The sequence below is a fragment of the Meleagris gallopavo genome, chromosome 11 (assembly GCF_000146605.3).
Source record: "Meleagris gallopavo isolate NT-WF06-2002-E0010 breed Aviagen turkey brand Nicholas breeding stock chromosome 11, Turkey_5.1, whole genome shotgun sequence".
In the NCBI taxonomy this organism is placed as follows: domain Eukaryota; kingdom Metazoa; phylum Chordata; class Aves; order Galliformes; family Phasianidae; genus Meleagris; species Meleagris gallopavo.
This window is the reverse complement of record NC_015021.2, coordinates 22007800-22027869: the sequence shown is the minus strand read 5'-3', so window position 1 is coordinate 22027869 and position 20070 is coordinate 22007800.

The window sequence follows — 20070 nt, the reverse complement described above, 5'->3', positions numbered from 1 at the left end:
CATCAGGTTGGATATAGGAAGGGGTTCTGCACTGGAGCAGGGTGCAGATAGAACAGCTCTCCAGGGCCGTGGTCAGGGCCCTGACCTACTGGAGCTCAGGGAGCGTCCAGACAACGTTCTGAGACATGTGGCCTGATTTTTGGTGGTGCTGTGTGGAGCCAGGAGTTGGACTTGATGATCCCAATGGGTCCCTTCCAACTCGAGATGGCCTATGATTCTGACTTCCTAAGTTTGCTGCGCTCTGGCCATCACAGCAGTAATTCATCAGGCTGAGCAGGGAGGGGGTAAATCAAAAGATGGGCCAAGGCTGACTGGGAAGGGATGTTTTTAAGGCAAGTGCTGAATGCCTTGGGCAGTTAGCAGTTTGTTTTAGCAATTCCCTTTCTCAAAAAAGAGAATCCTCTTGAGAAGGAAAGACTGAAATGTTCTCAGTTCCATAACAAGTTTAATTATTGTTGGTGGCACCAGGGTCACAAAGGAAAATGACCTAGATATTATAGTTTGGAAGCAAGTTTTTAACAGCCGGCAGATGGGATTTATTCATTCATGAAATGCTGATTTATAACATTTCGGGGGGAAAAATGGCAGAAAATGTGAAAATCCAATTCATTCATCAAGTATTTTGGTGCAAAAATCAGACCTACTAGTGAGAGGGGGAGATTATAGTTGTTAAAAGCAAAGCTGTTACAGTTCAATCTTCATCATGCACTGACGAGGTTTGAACATGGAGTTATATTAATTCGAATGACCCTCAGAGCTCAGCCCTCTTCCCTGTTCCTCCTCTTGTGCAAATAATATTTCGTGCTCTCATTTTTGGAGAGAGAAGCCAATGAAAAGGTTGAGCAGAAATAGTTCACTCTTTGAAATTATTTTCTGCTTAGTTACTTTGGGCCTTCAGAGTACTGAAGTATTTAAATGCCAATGGAAATTTCACCTCGTGTATTCGATTTCCTTCGTACCTGCTGTTCTCAGAGCTTTGCTCTCAGGCTGTGTGCTCTCCATACTGAGGGTTGAGCTCAGGGTGAGTGCTGGGCTCAGGACAGGGCAGCTGAGGCCCAAGGGAGCCTTGTGTTCAGGCAGGACACCGATGTCATCTGCTTGAAGCATGGGACACACACCTGGGATCCAGTCCAGTGGTTATCTGTTGGGTGGAGTTCCAGAATCTCTACATTTGAACCATGTCCATACAACTTGGAAACGCTGCAAGAGAGCACAGGGTATGTGGTCGTCTTACAGCAATCCTGAGCCTGGCAGATACAACAGGTTTCATAAAAATAATTGGCTGTGCCTGGTAGATGCCTTATTTTGGGAAGCCGATAAATGCAGGATGATACAGAAGGGGTTTGCAGAGTTCCCTCTGATGACTGGTATCTCCCTCCTTGATGCACTAATGCTCAAGGCTGTCTGTTTTGCTTGCTGTCTGCTGGGCAGATTGGCAGCACTGCTGTAATAGGTGCCCCACCTGCTCAGCAATCCACCTCTGCACTTGTGGGTGAGTCTTTCTCATGTGTTTCGTAATCCTCCAGCATTCCTGTGTGGATCAGAGATAAGAGATGGCATTTCTGAAATCTGAGGAGTCTAAGAAAATCAATTATTTGTCACCAGAGTTTCTTTGATGTTGGGATGCTCCAAGTTCCTTGCACCTTCTCTAAAAAAAAAAACCAACAACCAACAGTACAAAGCTATTTTCATAGATATACTGGATCTCTTTTTTCCTTTCTTTTATAAAGTTCTGAAATACAGGACATGAGTCAGTGGTGTTGGAAACCAGTAAGGATATCTGTCTTGTTGAGCAGTCTGACAAGATGACTCAGACAGCGAGACACGGTTATGTCAGAACAGAGTGAGCAAAAGGCATCCATCTTGTCATTATTACTCAAGAAAGAAGTCTTTTGTGTCATCAGATTATGCTTTTTGAAGAACTCTGGAATCCATTTGCCAGGTGCAGGCCTTGGAAACCACCGCTGCATCCCATTTCTCATTCACTCTCCTTCCGTCAGGGCTCACCTCATCCTCCACCTCTCCATACAAACATCTTCTCCCCCTGCACCCATCCCATGCAGGTGCATTTCCAGGGGACTAAGGCTTCTGGATCCCAATTTGTCAGAACCCCAGGAAGGAATTTGGATTTGCCAAGGGACAGATTTTCACTTTATACCTCAATGCTTCTGCTGTCAGTTACCAGAAAGTTTGGTAGCCATAATTAAAGTATGCAGAAACGGAAGTGGATGGATATTCAGGGAGGCTGGGATTTTATCCTGCTTGCGTGCCTTCATTATGTGTACATTTTTACCTTTTCTTTGGTTTCTGTCCCCAGAATATCCCTATTTTCATTGTGATTGATGATTGAAAAGTTTGGGGTTTGATACTAAACGCATAACACATGGGAAAAAGTGGTAAGTTTGGCTCGGATGCCCTTTCAGTAAGCAAAAATGCCTTCTTTAAATTGCCTGGAAAACAGGAAATCATGAAAACCTCATGAAAGTGAGATTGATGGAAATAGTGCACAAGCAGAACGAGGTTGAGAAGATTGGATGATAAAACTCTTTCCTTTCAGATCAGGGAACCCAGTGCCCATGTCCCCAGTTTGGTGGTCTTTCAGAGAAACCCAACTCTGCCAACAACTGGTAGACAGCTAAAAAAACTGCACTTAAGTAGGTACATGAGATGATGTGTAGGCCCTTCTGCTGGTGATTGGCATGACCACGTATGATCTGGATGATCTTAGAAGTCTTTTCCAACCTTGGTGATTCTGTGATTCTCCATGCAGCTCGGTAACTAGAACAAAGAAACTAGAACTGGAAATGATTGCTCCTACAGCTCATAGAATGTTTCCTTCAGTCAGTCACTTAAAAAAGCTGGATTTTGAAGAACAGCTGGTTTTGGAGATCATCAAACTGGGTAAAGGGATGGACACAGCGTGGGGAAGGGGAAGGTGCAGTGAACCTCTCTGATCCTAGACATGAAACCTAGAAAAATGTTTCCACAATGGTACTGAAATCTTAATAACCTGTCAAATACGCTGCTCAGAAGACATTTGGAATGAAAAATAGCTCCAAGATTTCCAGCCGAACAATGCACAGTTCATTATACATCCATCAGAAGCCAAACTGAAAGTTAATTTAGCTCTCTGATGAAAGCCAGAACCTACTTCTCAACAGTGGAGATAAAAACTGGTAGTCTCAGCGATGACTTCCTCGCTGCCCACGTGTGAGGAGCAGAGTGGTGCTTTGGCATGCCCATGAAGCTGCTTAGACCTTCCCAGTGGCACATGGGGAGGGCAGCTGAAATTTGTGTTATATACAACCAGATGGGTTGGCTCCAGGTGTCCCTCCCTTGTTTTGGGGCAAGATGATGTGGTCATGGAAATATTCTTAGCTTTCCTTAGAAGGGAGAGGTTTGCATCCAGCAGGTATGTTTTGGAAGACCCTCTATTAAGGAAAAGAGAAATTTTAGACAGTTTCTGTGAGAAAACCAAAGATAGAAGTAGACACGGCTCCTTGGTTATCCCATTAAGAATAGCAGGAGATCCCTGAATGCTTCAGTGCAATGAGCCACTAAGATAACATTTGCAAAGGGAATCCTTAACGAGGTGGTAGGGACACATCAGTGACTTCCCTTGTCTTGTAATTAAAAGCTGCTATCTCCAAAGTCTTTGGCAGAGAGCAAATTAGGAGGGACCCAGGAAAGAGCCATTACTCTTTAAACAGGAGATTACCATCTTGAAATGCACAAGTACTTAATTAGGATGTAGAAGCTAATTTAACAAAACAGGGAAAGCTTAAATTAAGGTGCTTCAACTGCAGATGGAACCAGATATATATTTTTTTAAGCTCCTGAAAATGCATAAATAAAAGTTTAACACTGAGGCAGGACTTCTTCATGAACACCCAGCTCCCAAAGGTTGCTCTGGGAGGAGATGGGGTCGGTCACCCCAAGGAGCGTGGCTCAGCGTGGGGCTGCCTGCACCTCCCCAAGCCAAGGGGCAGAGAACCAGGGCATGGCTTCCCCTTTCCCTTATCCCTTCTCCCCGTCAGCCTCTCAGTTTCATTTCCCAAGCTCATTGCTCTTTATTTGTACACATGGTACACAGAGGTGGTTAAACATATGATCAAATCTCTTATTACAGGGCTTGTAGAAAAGTGCAAATTAAGGGTTTGTGCTTCACGTTGCATGTGAATGACAGATAGATCCTGCCTTGGGCTCTCCCTCCCTTTGTAATAAAGATATTGGAGGAAGTCACTGTTTAGCTCTGGTGCACAGTGTTAGGTGCAGTACATGCTGTATTTCAGAGGTAAACTACAGCCAGTGATGACTCACCCCCACTGCAGCAATAATTACAGCTCAGTCAAAAAAGATGTAACAGAATTAATTCAAGAATGTTTAGCCTGAAGGCATCTGACAGCGTTTAGAAAACGTGTGAAATATGTTTTCTTTGGGTAACTTTTAGAACGAAGCATTTCTGTAGATTGACTAACCTGTGTGAAATGACTAAAGAAAAACCTCCCACAGCCAAGCCTGAGATCTCAGAGTACCCCAAACGCCCCCAAAACAGCCGGAGGAAGGGGGCAACACCAGGTGCATTTTGCTGAGGGCAATTAATTAAGCTCTGGTCCTGCAAGAGGAAGGAGAGCAGCTAATTGCTGTTCCCTCTCTTGGGGGCACCCCGGCAGCTCTGATCCTCGTGGACAGACCTCTTTCCCCCAGAGACCTTCCCACTCCTCCAGATAGGTTTCTCTCCCATTTCCTTGGGCACATAACCCTAAATCCATCCTGGTGCAGGTTGGATATAAGACCAAAATAAGACCTGAATGAGGACGGGCAGCTCGTATAGCACAGTTGTGGGCAAGGCCAATAAGTCCTTGATTTTCCTTCAGAAGGTCCATCAGGAAAGCCATTGACCCAGGCCAGTCCTGCCTAATGCAGTGCCACCAGCGTTCATCATCCTGATGATGCCTGAGCTTCCCCACACCACCTTTTCAGCTGCGTGGTCCCTCTTTGACCCTCTCGTGGAGCCCTGGGGTGTGGAACAAACCTCCCCTCATTGTGTGCCATGGGAGAAGGAGGAGGAGGAGGAGGAGGCTGTCCCTGTGTGTCACATGGGCTGTGTTTCCCAACTCCTTTACTGGTTTTAATGGGATTTGCCATTCACTGACCATGAGCACAAGTGGCAGCCTGGGGTGGGCTCTGCCTGCAGACCTGATACAGCTGTTTTATGAGCACAGTTGCCTGATATCTACAAAAGCCTTAGCTCTCTGCGATGTATTTTTGTGCTAGATACTTCCCATTTCCTACATCAGCTGGTTGATAACTGCCTTAGCTTTGCTTTTCAGTAAAAGGATCTTAATTACACAATAGACGGAGCACAAAGCCTTGTCTCAGCAGCCTCCTGACAATGGGAATTGGTGATAAAATGCATTAAAGCCTTCACTGGTATTGTTTACACATTTACAACAGTGGTTGTGCTCTCCAGTGATAGAAAAGGCAGTAAATAAAAGCTGTTAGGGTCGTTCTGTTCATTACCATATGATTTTGTAGCCTTTGGTGCCTTAACCATCTGTGCATAAAACTGACCGATATCACCTGTAACTCATGGAAAGAATTACTCTTAATTCTCCTAACTGGAGAATTAAAAGCTTTATCTGACTCAGAGAGCCCACCAGGCTCATGTGCAGAAATTGTCTTCAAATTGGTTAAATTGGAGGTGCTTTTCCCTGGACACCTTCCTGGCTGAAGTCAGGAGCAGACAGAGAAAGAGAGGCGAAGCCTCCATCAGTGCCCTGACAGACCATAATTCTTTGTCATTGCAGCCCTGTCCGTGGGTCTGTTTTATGGCCGATGAAGGAGATCTGATTGCTCATTGATGTGACTTGGATTTAACCATCATACTTTCCATCCTCAATGAATCAGCCTGTTAATAAAATCGCTTGGATGTCGATTTATTTATTTAACCCATTAACCACACTCCCTGCTGCCTTATTCTTCCCTGCAAAAGTGTATTCCCAGGGAACAATGCATATGTATAAAGGAAACCAGAAAGGAGGCTGAAATCCGCAGAGCTATGTGAAGTGCATTTTAGCTTTACCTTTCACACAATCAGTTATGCCTTTAAGTGCAGAAATTGTTACAGACCAGGCAGGGACAGACAGCATCTCTAAATGCTCTCGGTTCTATGGTATTTTATGAAAAAGCAAGGTCTTGCCAGTCGTCATAAGGAATGTGGAGACAGACTTTAAGGAGTTTATTTTAACAGTTATGCATTTAAATCGTTCCATTAGAGTGGACTTGCTCTCCTCTCTGCTGATAACAATCAGTCTTAAGGGAGCAATGTGGGCTCTTCAAGGAATTATTTTTGCCATTTCAGAGCTTAATCTGCTCCTCACTTTTAGGAAAACAATGATTTTATAGGAATGAAGCCGTCCAGATTAACTTTTGTGGCCACATATATATTTTCTGCTATTGCCATGTGATGTTATCATCTATTATTACAGATTTACCAAACAAATGAATTAGCAGCAACCTGCTCTGGCCCTGAAGGCACCATACAAATCCGAACTTGTTGATGCTGCCTTTCCTTGCTCTCTCCCAGCCAGCACCAGCAGGCTGTGAGTGGCTCTTCTGAGCGTAAGAGAGTATGTGACATTCTTCTGTAATGGCTTTCGTTCACGTGTGATAATAGTGGGCCCTGAAATAGGAAGAGGCTGGGCTTTTTGCATCCAAAGTATTTGGTTCTACATCCATTTTTTAAGGACTTAAGAGAAATTTAAAGATACGTTGGAATATTCAGGTCCTCTCACAATAGTTTATGCGGTCCTAAAGATATTAACGCATCAAACATACCTCTACAGAAGTCTAAAGCAAGAGTCACTACAGAGAAGGGCAATATTTGCAGGGCTCCGAATCATAGAATCGTAGAGTCATAGGATGGCTTGGGTCGGAAGGGCCCCCAAGGATCGTCAAGTTCCAACCCCTCTGCCACAGGTGGAGCAAGTCTTGATGCCAGAGATGGGCTGCATTCCCCACGTTCTCCATAGGACCCCAAATCTTCTGGACTGATTATTAAAGAACAGCGGGAAAACATCTGTGGACCTTTTGAACTCATCATCACCACCCCACCATTGTGTTTTTCGTTGGGATTTAATTCAAATAATCAGTGGTCAGGTGCCCAACCAAGAATAAATCGGTGGCATTGAGTCAGGCACAGAACGCACATCCCTGCACGCACATATACAGATGTACTCAAACCCTCCCAGTCTCCCCAGCCATTTCCCTTTCCCCTCCGTTCTCAGAGGCACGTTTAAGTCATTTAAAACTCTCAGTGCATGTGAAGGAGTTTGCGCAGTGTTAGCCAGTGCACGTTTCAAGAAATAGCTGCCTGAGCTTGTTTGTGCCCCGGAGATGCATATTTCTGCAGAGCCAAAGGAAACAGCACCCAATTCTTAAGACTTTGGGGCTCCAGCAATTTGGGGAATGCTAATTATGCCTCTGAGTGCTGTGCATCCAGAAAATGCTCTAATTGCAGGTCCCTTCTCAAACCTCATTTCCCTGTGCCTGGCAGCATGAGCTTTCAGACCGGGATTTTGATGAGCTCTCTGCACTTCTTGCGTGAGACAGCTTGTCTTAAAACCAAACGAAGGTGAACCTGCAGGTTTACAGCCCTTCCCAGGAGGTTTGTTCCAGATTCAGAGGTCTTTTTTAGGAAAGCTGCTGTTTGTGGATGTGGAAAGAAGAGCAAACTTTGCCACTGCAGTGTTCAGGGCTGAGATACTTTCCTCTGCCTCTTCTGCCCATGGCTGGTTGGCTCTATTGGTGGCCTGTCTGTCCCATCCAGAGCGTCCCTTCGTCTTCTGGTGCTCTCCATTGGGATTAAACAAGGCACGAGTCTTTCCTCTGTTCATTTCTGTAACCTATTAGCATTGTTACTCTTTGAATTATCCTAATTTTATCTTTCTACGAAAGGAGCTATTTAGAAAATACATTTATTTTCAAGTGTCTCTACCTTTTGACTCGTAGTTCTAATTACAAATAATGACTTGATGGGGCGTGTTAAAACGATCATCCTGCTGAGTGAATTGCAAGGCTCGAAAAATAAAGAGCTTTCTCATCACCTGCAGCAATTTCAGAGAAATAAAGGGTAGAACTGCATTAAATGATCATTTTCATCACTGTAAGACACAAGGTGGTTTCCTCTGTACTCTCCCAACAATGTATTCATGTCAAACGCTGCCAGCTTCACTGCTTTCTCCGTGATTTAACATTGCCCAACCCCAGCTCAAAGTATTGAATGATTTTATTTTATCATTATTATTTTTTTTTAAAACGAGAGCTCTCGTTTCAGATGAGATGCCAGGAAATGTGCTGACCTTTAAATAAGAAGGATTAAGGCAGGACAGCTTTGATACCTTTGGTTGGCTTGGCTAGATAAGCTGCAAAATAAGACGTGGTCATGTCTGCCAGGGGTGATATAGCATCATAGAATCACCAAGGTTGGAAAAGAGAGTCAGGTCCTTCCACTGGGGCACATTGCTGCTGAGCAAAGAAGCAAAGAAGAGACTGAGGAAGAGGAAGAAAGAGGGTAAAGAAGGTATATTCAAAGAGTTTGGACTTTTTGTTGCCAACTCGCTCTGATTTTCAGACTAATTTGTTACGAGCTGCACCGAGATGGAAGGCATGCTTTAAATCAGTCTGATGGTTTTGCCAGGATCTTTATTTAAAGCCTCACCCCTTAAATTATACTGCAGTTACCTGACAGAAAGATGATTGAGTTAATGAGGGATTATTACAATATTCTTGATTGGAGGAATTAGAAAACAACACCTCGCTCTGCCCTTGGGAGAGCTGGCTGTCTCATTAACAATTAATAAGAAAAAAAATAGACACTCTGAGAGCTGCAAATCAGCGTGAATAATAGAAACCAGGGAGAGGTGGGCTCAAATGCATTTTAAAATATATTTAAAACCTAGCAATGCTCATCTGAAAAGGTTCTCTGTCTGCTGCGCATGGAGAAACGGAAACCAGCAAACTGCTCCTTTCTCTCCTCCCCAGCGATAGAAAGAAGTCATTACTGTGAAGATCATTCCTCTCTCTGAACAGATATTGTATTGTTTGTGGAAGTTCTTCCCACTGCCTTTCCCAGGTGGAGCTGGGGCACTTAGGGTAATCCGCAGGCATCCTGCTACCTGATGTTATTTAATGGCCAGCACTGAATGGAAGCTGCTCAGTGCCCACGTGAGGGCGGCTGCCTGCAGAGAGGTGGGAGTGCTGGGGGGTCCACAGCACTGGGGCAAAAGGCAGCTGTGGAAGGTGTTGGTCAGCATTTTGTCCTTGCTACAGCAAGAGCATCCCCTGCCCGTTGCACAGGGAAGGCAGCTCCTTCCATTACAGCTTCTGCCACACGTGCAGCTTTTAATCAGGAGATGCGTAATTGCATTTAATGAACGCTGCTGCATTCAGTGATGGTAAGGAAATTGTAAATTGAGGAGTCGAGTACAGGTTGAACCTTGAGCTATTGAGTGCAGTGATTTTGCGGATTATTTTTGGAGTCCAGCTGGATTTACTGGGCTGTAAAGTCCATCAGGGCAGCAGTGTGGGTTAATGAGACGGTCCTCAGCTGGGGCTCATCCATCCCCACCTGTGTGTGGTTGGGAGCAAAAGAGCTGATTGGTGCTGATGGTAGGAGAGCTGTAGGTTGTGATGAGTTGTGCTCCCCTCTGAAATATTGAGGGTTTTAGAGGGTGGTGGTGGTTTGGCAGCCCAGAGCAGAGGATTAACCTTGGAGTGGTTGGAGGCTTCACCATGAGACATGAGTGCATCTGGAGATCTCAGGTAGGTTTTGGGTTTCTGCTTTCAGCTCAGCCTTCCTGCTCTGGGCTGCATCCTTTGTGCGTTGCTCTTTGTGGGCAGGTTCTCCCTTCCTTGCCCAATGCATTGATGTGAAGCAGCATGCCTCTGTGCAGGCTGTGTATCTTGTGAGAGGTTAAAGGTGAAAACCCCTTCCGAATTCACGTTTATAACTCATATGCAACAATGCTGAGCTGCACAAGTGCCCTGTAGCTCAGTGCAAGCACGTGTGCTCTTTGGGATCAGGCATGCTTGGGGATGTGGAGAAAAAATGCAGACTCGCTGTGCTTGGTCCCCAGCACCCATTGGGGTGGGTAATGCCTGTATGAGAGCTCAGTGGTTGAATGGCTGTGATTTTGGGCCATGGCTTGGAAACTGCTCATCAGAAGTGGGCTTGAAACATGTGTCTGTTTTTCCAGTTCTTACTGTCTTTGCTCTTTGTTGTGCAGCTCTTCTTTGTTTCCAGTTTTCTTAGACAGAAACACGGCTTTTGACTGCAAATAATTATTGTGAATTTTAAGAGGTGCAGGAGCTAGAATGTGGAAATCAAAGCTGTGTAACCCCTCAGACTCTTAAGAAAGGATCCTGTTGGGACAGAACGGTGCAACTCAGCACCATTTTAATGTATGAGTTACTTTAGAAGCAAGCCAGGAACCCACAGTCATGCCTGGGCCTGATGTGTTGATGAGGAAGTGAACTTAATTCCCCAAAGTTCAGCTGTGGCAAATATAGTGCTTTATTATAATGCTTTCTCTGCATTTTATCCTCTGAGTGGTAGGCTGGGTTGTGCCCCATGTGCTGGGACTCATCCCTGTGCCATCCCAGGACCTGCCCTGGGGCTGGGCTGGTTGGGGAAGACCTATCTGGGTGAAGGGGATCAGTGTGCAGGCAGCTCTTGGGCATGTTTTGTACACCTGGGGGACAGAAGCCATTGCTGAACGGTTGGGGCTCTGGAGGCCATCTGGTCCAGTCTCTCTTCCCAAGCAGGGCCACCTAGAGCAGGTCACCCAGCACCATGCCCATGGTCTACTGTGGGCATTTTCCTTCAACCACCAATACTGCGCCACGACTAAAAGATCTGTTGTTGAGCAAAGCCATCAGAAGTTCACCCATAACTCTTTTGCTGGAGGCTACTGTGGCTTCGAGTGCTTGGGAGCATTGCTCTGCCAGGGAGGAAGAGGAAGGCTTTGGTTGACTTCTGCAAACCTCCTTGCTAGCTATGATGTACTCTTCTATGTTTTCAAGCACCTTAAGTTCTTGGAGCTTTTGCTGTGTACACCTCGAAGGTGTATTTCAACAACTGCTGTAAATCTCTGGAACTCATCATTGTTATTTTGAAATCCAGTGCCTTTGATGCATCGCTGTGTGATTGTGGGGATGATCCTCACAGTACCCATTTTCAGGTGTACGTGGGTTGGGTGTTGCTCTTATTGAAGTCGATGAAAAATGGACCGTTGCTTTAGGAGATATAGAGGCAGTCTCACGTGGATCACAGCAGGAGTTATTTAAGATGCTTTTCAGTGACAAACATATGCAGAGCTGCTTAGGCAGTGCTGCAGAAGATGCCTGCTGTGTGGTAAAGAAGCCCTGATGATGTGTTAGTAAAGAAAATAATAATAATAGTATTCTCCTAGTCAAGTTATAAGCCCAAGTATAGTTTTTAGATTGGTGTTTAAGCAGTGGTTGTTATACATGTGCTGAATGAGATGTATAGCATCCTACAGCTTCAAACAGTGGAGAGAGAAAGTGTTAAACAGGGTGCTGCTCTTAGGAGATCTTTACTGTTAATTAAATTATATGATGCTCTCACGTAATGTCTTAGGGTCAGTGATAGTCTGGGTTGCATTTGTGCTGCTATTAGTTCCTTGATATTGTATTTCCTACGAATGAAACTCATGTATGCTGCATCAACCTCACCTTGTGTGCTGCTGTCCTGCTGCCCTGGGGCTTGGATCAATCCAACAAAAGAAGCCTTTGCTACCTCATTGATTTTTATTTTTTGATGGGCTTTTTTTGGTTTGTTTTCACTTATCCAAGCCCATCTGTTTACTTGGTGTCCAGATGTAGGACCAGCACATGGTGTAGCTGCTGTGACCAGGTGTTAGCAATGTGTGTGTGGTTGGGTAGTGGGGCAGTGGCTGCCCAGGGAGTGCTGGGGTTGCCATCCTTGGAGGTGCTCCTGAACCATGGAGATGTGCCACTGAGGGATATGGGCATGGTGGGGGTGAGTTGGGGATCTTGGAGATCTTTTCCAACCTTGCTTAACATGCAGGCAGTTGTGCCCACATCCTGTTTGGGTTTTTTGGGAAGCAGGGATGGTGCCTGAACCCAGGGGTTGGGGTCACAAAGGGTTGGGTAAGGGGAGACCTCCCTTGGCTGTGGGGTTTGTGTGTCAAGTAAGGACCTATGGAACTGACACCAAGCATCCCTCCATATGTGTCATTGCTGTGATCATAGAATGGGTTGAGCTGGAAGGGACCTTCATGATCGTGCAGTTCCAACCCCCTGTTATAGGTAGGGACACCTCCCTCTAGACTGCTCACAGCCCTATCCAGCCTGGCAACTTGATTACCTTTGTACCTGCTGAATAAGTCACTCTGTAAATAGCTATTGTTCTTAATCATGGCAAAGCAGTGCGTGTCTCTGGTTGCAGTGTTGACTCCTGCATGGCTGCAAGGCAGAAAGTGGCACTGCCATTAACCTGTGGAAACAGGGAGCTCTTGGTGCCCTCCAGCCACAAAGCATTTAGGTGAGGTGGAGAACCACCAGATGAAGTTGTGGCCTCCTGACACTGTGTAAATGCAAGTATTTACCTGCAGGATCTGTTCTGTTAGAGCCTGTTGCTAATGTGGATTTTATTAGATTAGGGACCTTAAAGGGAAACCAGATTGTGTTATCTGTCTGGGCGAGCTGAGGACTTGTGCATTTAAAAGAAAATAATGCTACTATGCTGTCTCTTCCTCCTGAGCACTGGGTTTCATTTGACTTTCAGGGGCACCAGCCTGGGTTTCCTAGGTTTGCTTAACTGCACATTGGAGGTGCCCAAAGTACCCATTGGAGGGGGAAAGATGGATGCAGGAGAGGCAGCTGAACAGAGCTCCTTGGTTAAAACTACCTATTAAGTGGTCATATGCCAATGATTTAACCAAGAAATGCCATGTGAAGGGGATGAGAGGTAGTTTCCCAGCTATTAACTTTGTAAGATGCTTTTCTGTGCTGGTGTCACCATTGCAAACGCTGACTGTTTCACATAACCAGTTTTGTGCACTCAATATTAGTGCCTGCAGGTTACCCACGCAGCCCAGCAGTGGCAGTTTGAGCCAGAGCTCTATCTGTTCCATCCCATTAATGGCACACTTGGTTCATTCTTGTTGTCCTTTATTACAGATAGCTTGTGGGGCAGCCCAGCTGCACCCCCTCTGCCCTTGGCTGAGCTCCTCCTGCTCCTTCCCCTCCTCCCCCACCCCAGCAGCTGGTGTTATCCCCTCCTCCTTGCAGAAAGGCACTTGAAATGCTCCCTGGGGAGGGCTGCCATGTGAAGGATGAGCATTGCCACCAGCTCTGATCTCAACACTGTGCTTTTATTACTATTTTTTTTAATTTATTTTTAGACTGAGCAGGTCTTGCTGAAGCAATGAGGCTGCCTCTGATGGCTGTGCTGCTCCCACCACACTGGGGCTCATCCAGAATAAAAAAGCAATCTGGGGCCCAACAGCATATCTCAAGGGTCCCCTTTTGTGCACACTCATTACCCCAGCCCAGCAATTAAGAGTTTGGGCAGCACTTTAATTGCATTTGCTTCTCTGTAAGCAGCAGCATAGGAAAAGCTGAAAAGCCACGGCACTGATTAATTTTACAGCTTGATTAAAGGGTGAAAATGCAACATTTTGGTTTAGTCATGCTGCACGTGCATGTCCATGTGTTTCTGTGGGCTTTGCAGTGGGAATTCAGCAAAAAACCCCCAGTGTGGAGAGGTTCACTGGTTTGCACGTTGTCTGTCCAGGTGAGATGGATGGCTGCAGTGCCCACAGCACCTGTGCAGCACAGTCACACCCCTAGAGAAGGGCACCTGCACCTTGAGATGACCCCACACTGATGGATGTGCCTCCAAGGAAATAAACAGTGGCTCCAGAAGTGCAACTCTTTGTTTTCCGTTAGATTTCCATGAGCAGATCAAGCGGCTGGCTTTGCCCTCAGCTTCTCTGACGTTGGCACTTTCTCTCCTGCGTGTTAAAATTTTGTTTGGAGTGTTGTTCCAAAATCAGCGGGGAGGGCAAGCAGTGCTCTCAGCACTTCCATGTGTGTGCTATGTCCTGTTCTCCTCTAGCTTAGAGGCCTGGTGGCACCTCCCCAGGCAGCAGGATGGTGGAATCAGCAGTACCCAAGCCCTGCATGCAGCTAATAGGCACCCAGCGCTTAAAAATAGAGAATAGAGGTTTGCTTCGTCAGTGCTGCTGAGTGATGCTACTTAAAAAATGTGCATTAACATATTTGCTGACTTACTCGTTACGGCTGAATTGAGTGCACTGATTACCTGAGCTCGCTGGCAATGAAATATGAATATTTATTTGCCTGAGCTGAGAGCAGATTGGCGTGACGGTAGGGCAGGAGGCAGCGTGCACTTACAGCGTTTCTTTTGTCTTCTGTGTCTTACAACATGATTATCGTTTAGCAAAATAGAATTATCCCATTGATTGGATTTGCATCATCTACAACCAGGTGGCCTTTTCTCTAGTTAAGCATCCTGATAAATACAAAATAGGTTGTAGTGTAAATTAGTGTTAGACTGATCAGAACTTCATTGCCTTTAAATATTCAGCGCTCCTCTGAGCAGAGCATGGTTTTGCCTGTGCAAAGCCTTTAATGCTCTGCATTTAAACATCGTTTTTGTCCCTTAGTGATTACTGTAGAGTGGGTCTTTATTGCTTACGCTGCTCTGTTTTGATCACTGAACAGAAAAAGAAGAGCTGTGTTCTCAGAATGATGTGAAGGGATTTAATGAGGGGATGTGCATCGATAGGAAGGATTTATACAGGAGCAATCAGTGTTTGCATCACACTGAAAATGAAGTTAACCTCAGATGCAATGCGATCCCCTTCGTTTGCAAAGGGAGAGATATAATGAGCTGATCTGGGCTTACCCTGCTTCTTACAGATTGCAGGGCACAGTCGTGTTAGGAAGTTCTGTAGAAATCAGAATCTTTTTGGTACAAAGTGGAATTCATCAGAAGTGGGTATGACAAACCCAGGCACCTCTGTGAGTCGCTGAGTGAACGTCTGCCCTCTTGCCTTAAAACATTGTGTGAGCATTGATGCAAGTCCTACTACTTAAATGCTTGTCAGATGGCCTTCCTCACCTTTCTTCAATGGTCAAGAATTTTTAAATTACTGAAATGAGTTGTTCTAAATCTATATTAAAAAAAAAAAAATAGGTGGGAGAAAGAAGGTTCTCCTAAGCAGAGCCTTTACTGTTGGAAACATGAGAGTTGTGTTGTTGGTCTCTTGAAAACTGGTTGGAGGGAAGCACAGAGATGATGAAATGTGATTGTTTTGGTGTCCTGACCCACACAACATCATGGGCTGGGGGGGATGATGATGATATGATCCACAAACAAATCAAGGATTCCCATTTGGAAGAAGGCATATGGGAAACGTAACAATTTATGTGTTTAAAAATGAAGGCGTCTTTTGAGTGTTAATTGAAAGAGAATATTTTTTTTCATTAGTGTGATTGCTGAGAAGGGCAGCACTGCTGAAGGTTGACCCCGTGTTGGGTGAAGCTTTTCATGCTCTTTCTTAGTTGTTTCCTTTTATCAGCTTCTGCTCAACAGCTCAGCAAACAGCAGTGGCTTGGGGCTCTACATAAGAGCTGTTGATGCGTGGTGTGAAAACAGAGCTTTGAGGCTGAGGGCACAGCACAGGCCAAGGAGCTGCAGTGAATCTCCCAGCTCTGTGCCTGGCTGCGCTGGGGGCTGCCATCAGCGTTGGTGCAGCTGGGGGTCATGGTGTGTAAATCCTTAGTTTGAGTTCATGCCTTTGAACAAACGCTGGAGGGGACTGTAACGATTCCCTGGGCTGTGGGGTTCTGCCAAGTGCCCATCAGGTGATGGAAATGGCTCTTAAAGTTCTCCCCTCCCTGCTCTGGTATTCAGGTTAGTAGTCACTAGGACAGGGATTGCAACTACCACAATGAGCAAATTTGTGTCCCACTCACTGGTCCCTGTCCCCATGAGTGTGGCATTGCCTGTGCTTCCCAAGGCACGTGGCTTGGGGGTACATGGATGCTTTAATGACATGAACACACAGATGGTGCGACCAGTCGTCCTTCCTCAAGACCATGCATGTGCAAACCTGATAGTTTTATGATTTATTTTTTTTTTTGGACTACATCATGTATTTCTTGCCCAGTCTTGGCTGGGAGCAAACTGCTCTGTGCTCAATGTTGGCCAAGCATTGATCTGTGAGCTCTGCTATAGAGATGCTGGGAGACAATACTGCAGAAGAGCAGCTCGTTATAGCCAGCTGATTAATTACCAGTGGAGCAGACCATTGGTAATCCAGTGGGACTCTGGTGTTCCCTTCCTTCCCATTCACCAGCTGCCCTCAGTGCTCACTGTGCACAGTGGCCATGTCTTTTACTGGTGCATCACCATCATGCAGCTGCCGTTCTGCTGCCATGCAGGTGAATGAGTGTTTAAAAAAACAGAGGGAAAATAGATCTCATGTAAACATCTACATTTTAATTCTCTTTTAATTTCGTCAGGCCTGTTATGTGTTTATCAAGGCATGTAACAGCTTTATGTTAACAGCACAGCAATGCATCATTAAGCACTCACCAGCTGCTTCCATCCTGGTTCCCGTTACTGATGGCCCTCAACCAGCTCCCATTGAGGGAAACAAATGCCTGCTTTTCTTTAATGACTTGCACCAGCCCTGCAAAACGAGGAGTGATAACAGGAGGGCCCTGCCGTGTTTCTGTGATGGATACAGCCTGGGAGCTCATTAGATGGAGGTGAGAAGGAGTCCCCAAATGGCATGTGGAGGTGCTGGTTAATCCCAGGGATTGGGCTGCAGGTGGAGTTTCTGATGGCAAACCCATTGATGCCTTGCAAATCCCAGCTCCAAAGTAAATAGTTAAAATTACTTCCATGAGCTCTCCAAACTCGTGCTGTTTTTGGTAGCTATAAGAAAGGCGGAGGGGGAGATAGGGAAACCATGGTACAGCAGTAACACTGTGTATTTGTTCAGCTGGAGGCACGTGCACCAACGTTGCCATTGGATCTCCCCACTGCTGGTGGGGTTATTCCCCATGGGAGGCCTTGGTCCAGACATGGTGCTCGCTCACATGTGCCGTTTGGTAGTTGTTCGCTATGGAGCAAACAGAGATCTGCAGAATTGAAGAGTGCTCTCTTTTGAGAGCATTTTGATTAAGCTTAAACTTCCCAGAAAACAGAGGTGGGATTTAACACAGCTGGATGGGGCAGAAGTCTGCACTGCTGGAAGCGATTGCGCGAGCCCAAGAGTGCAGTCTGGTACTTGCTCACAAACTTCAGTCACCTTTCCCTTAAACTTGCCACTGATTTAAAGAACTCCTGTTATTACCTGACAAGCTTCCTCGTTCTCTGCATTTATTTTGATTTGGTAGAGCTTTCAGCCATGCCTTTATTGCTACTGAGCAGTAAAATATCTGTTATAGCCAGGGCCATAAATTTCCCCCTACCCGAGGGCTGTATCCTCGTGGCTATAGATCACCACAGCTATTGCCAAAAAGTGCCATCCTATCACACTGCAAATAAGGAGATGGGAAGGCAGGACTGTGCTGATGGTGCCTATTACGTGTCAGAGGGAAATGCTCTGCTCCCCAAACTGAGACAGTTGTAAAAAGTTCAGGAGGGACATGAGTTGGAGGAGGAGTTCACTGGAACAGGTTGCCCAAGGAGGCTGTGGATGCCCCATCCCTGCAGGCATTCAAGGCCAGGCTGGATGTGGCTCTGGGCAGCCTGGGCTGCTGGTTGGTGACCCTGCACATAGCAGGGGGTTGGAACTGGGTGAGCACTGTGGTCCTTTTCAACCCAGGCCGTTCTGTGATTCTGTAAAGTCGGAAATAGATGGTCAGTACTGGCTCTTCCTCTGTCATATGTGAAAAAAGAGGACAAAGCTGCAGATACAAGGGACAGTGTAATTAATGGTGGCTTCTAATGGGTCTGATTGTTAGACACCTTGTTGACATAGATGAAAACTGTAGGGAGATGTGTCTCCTGTCCCCAGGAAGCACCAAGGGAGCAGCGGCCGCATTGTTGGCGTCCCCAGCTCCCCTCCCTCCCCATGTCCCAGCCCTCAGCTCCTGCTTTCCTCAGTGCAACATTAGCAAAGTAAAGAAATATGAATAAATTAAATGCAGCATCAATTATTTACCGACCCGAAGTGTCTCTTCCTGCTTATTCAGAGCCCTGCATCCCTCCCAGCACCCTGTGCAGCACAGCCCTATTTTATTTTTTTAAATTATCTAACACTTCGTTCAATTTTTAATCCTCCCCACCATTTAATAATTAATGACCTTTGGATTTAACTTCTTATTTTTTTTTCTCAGCAGCACTGCAGGCTTTGGAGAGAGACCTCAGACAGCCTCTGTTTTTATTTGTATTTTCAGGCTTCTCTTTCCCACTGTTCACCTTCTTGGCCACCACCATCCCCATCTATTTTGTTTTTTGAGATCCTTTTAGTCCTTGTTTCCCTGATGGCCCCCTCAGCACAGCTCTCACTCCTTTACTTGCTGGGGATTCCCACTTGCTGGCTGTGCTGCAGACATTTTGCAGCCAGAATATGACCAGGATATTTGTATATTTCTGGCAGCAGATGGGCCTAGAATGCCAAATTCTGTGGTTTTCTTCCTTTTCCTCTCTCTTCCTCCATTTGATTGGAGTACCTTTTAATCTCTCTGAGTGGAAAATCTCCCCCATATAGTGTTTTTTCCCACCTTTTCTTAATCACTTTCAGACATTTCCCGTATCTTTTCCCAGAAGGAATCCCAGAAGCTTTCAGAGCAATGGCAAAACTTAATGTAGGGCGAATATCTTCTAATAGAGTGCTTTTCTCCCAGAGGATGCTGGCAGGTAGCAGGCTGTGCAAGGCGCCCATCTGGCAGGTTCTGCATGCATCGGTGCACAGGGCACACGGGGACACTTCCCATGGGTCCCCACCTTCCCAGACTGGAGGAGCGCATCCCAACATCTGTGCCCAGAGCTCTAAAAGCTTCCTTTTGGCTCCATCAGGAAAGTGGTTTTTAGTACTCAGAGCAGCCTCGTCCATTACCCACGAGAAATGGTTCCGCTTCTCAGAGCTTTGCTAAGGAAGACACAGAGTGCAGCACACGTGGTGGGGATGGGCTGATGGTTGCACTTGGTGACCTTAGGGGGCTTCTCCAACTGTAATGATTGTGATTCTGGGGCCTGGAGGAGGTCTCTCCCATCCCCTTCTGTTTTGTCACACGTCTGCAAGACAAGACCCTGGAGCTCCTAGCAACCCCTGCAGTGAGCTGGGAGAGATCCTGAGCACAGAAGCCCAGGTGCTTTGCAACACCTGCCTGATGAGCACCTGCACGCTTCAGCCATAGGAGAAAGGGTATCAGTCATAGAATCATAGAATGGCCTGGGTTGCAAAGGACTGCAGTGATCATCTGGTTCCAACCCCCTGCTGTGTGCAGGGTTGCCAACCAGCAGCCCAGGCTGCCCAGAGCCACATCCAGCCTGGCCTTGAATGCCTGCAGGGATGTGAGGGTACTTTATTCATACATTCAAACTACAGCAGTTTACATACCAGGTAGCGTGTAATTGCTCTTTAATGCTTTTACATCCCAGCGCTTTTGCAGAGGATGAAGAATTATTAGGATCTCTCTCAAATGGTCTCTTTTGATGAAGGAAATATTAGCTGGCAGTGCTCGGCGTTAATTCTGGCTGGCTGATGTTGATGGCTCGATGCAAAGCTCTGCTTCAGCTGGCAAAGGAGATGTTGCTTTGGGCTTTGAAACATGAAGACGTGAAAATGAAGTGACACATACATTTTGAAAACAGCTGTAGAATAGCTGGGGGAAATAAAATGAGGCTTTGTAAGGGAAAGCTCCCTAGGCCTGGAAATGCTTAACCCCACACGTTTGTGTCTGGTGTCTGCAAATGCTCCCAGCATTCCCCTGCTATCAGGCAGGTGAGCTTGCTAGCACAGGGCTACATGCACT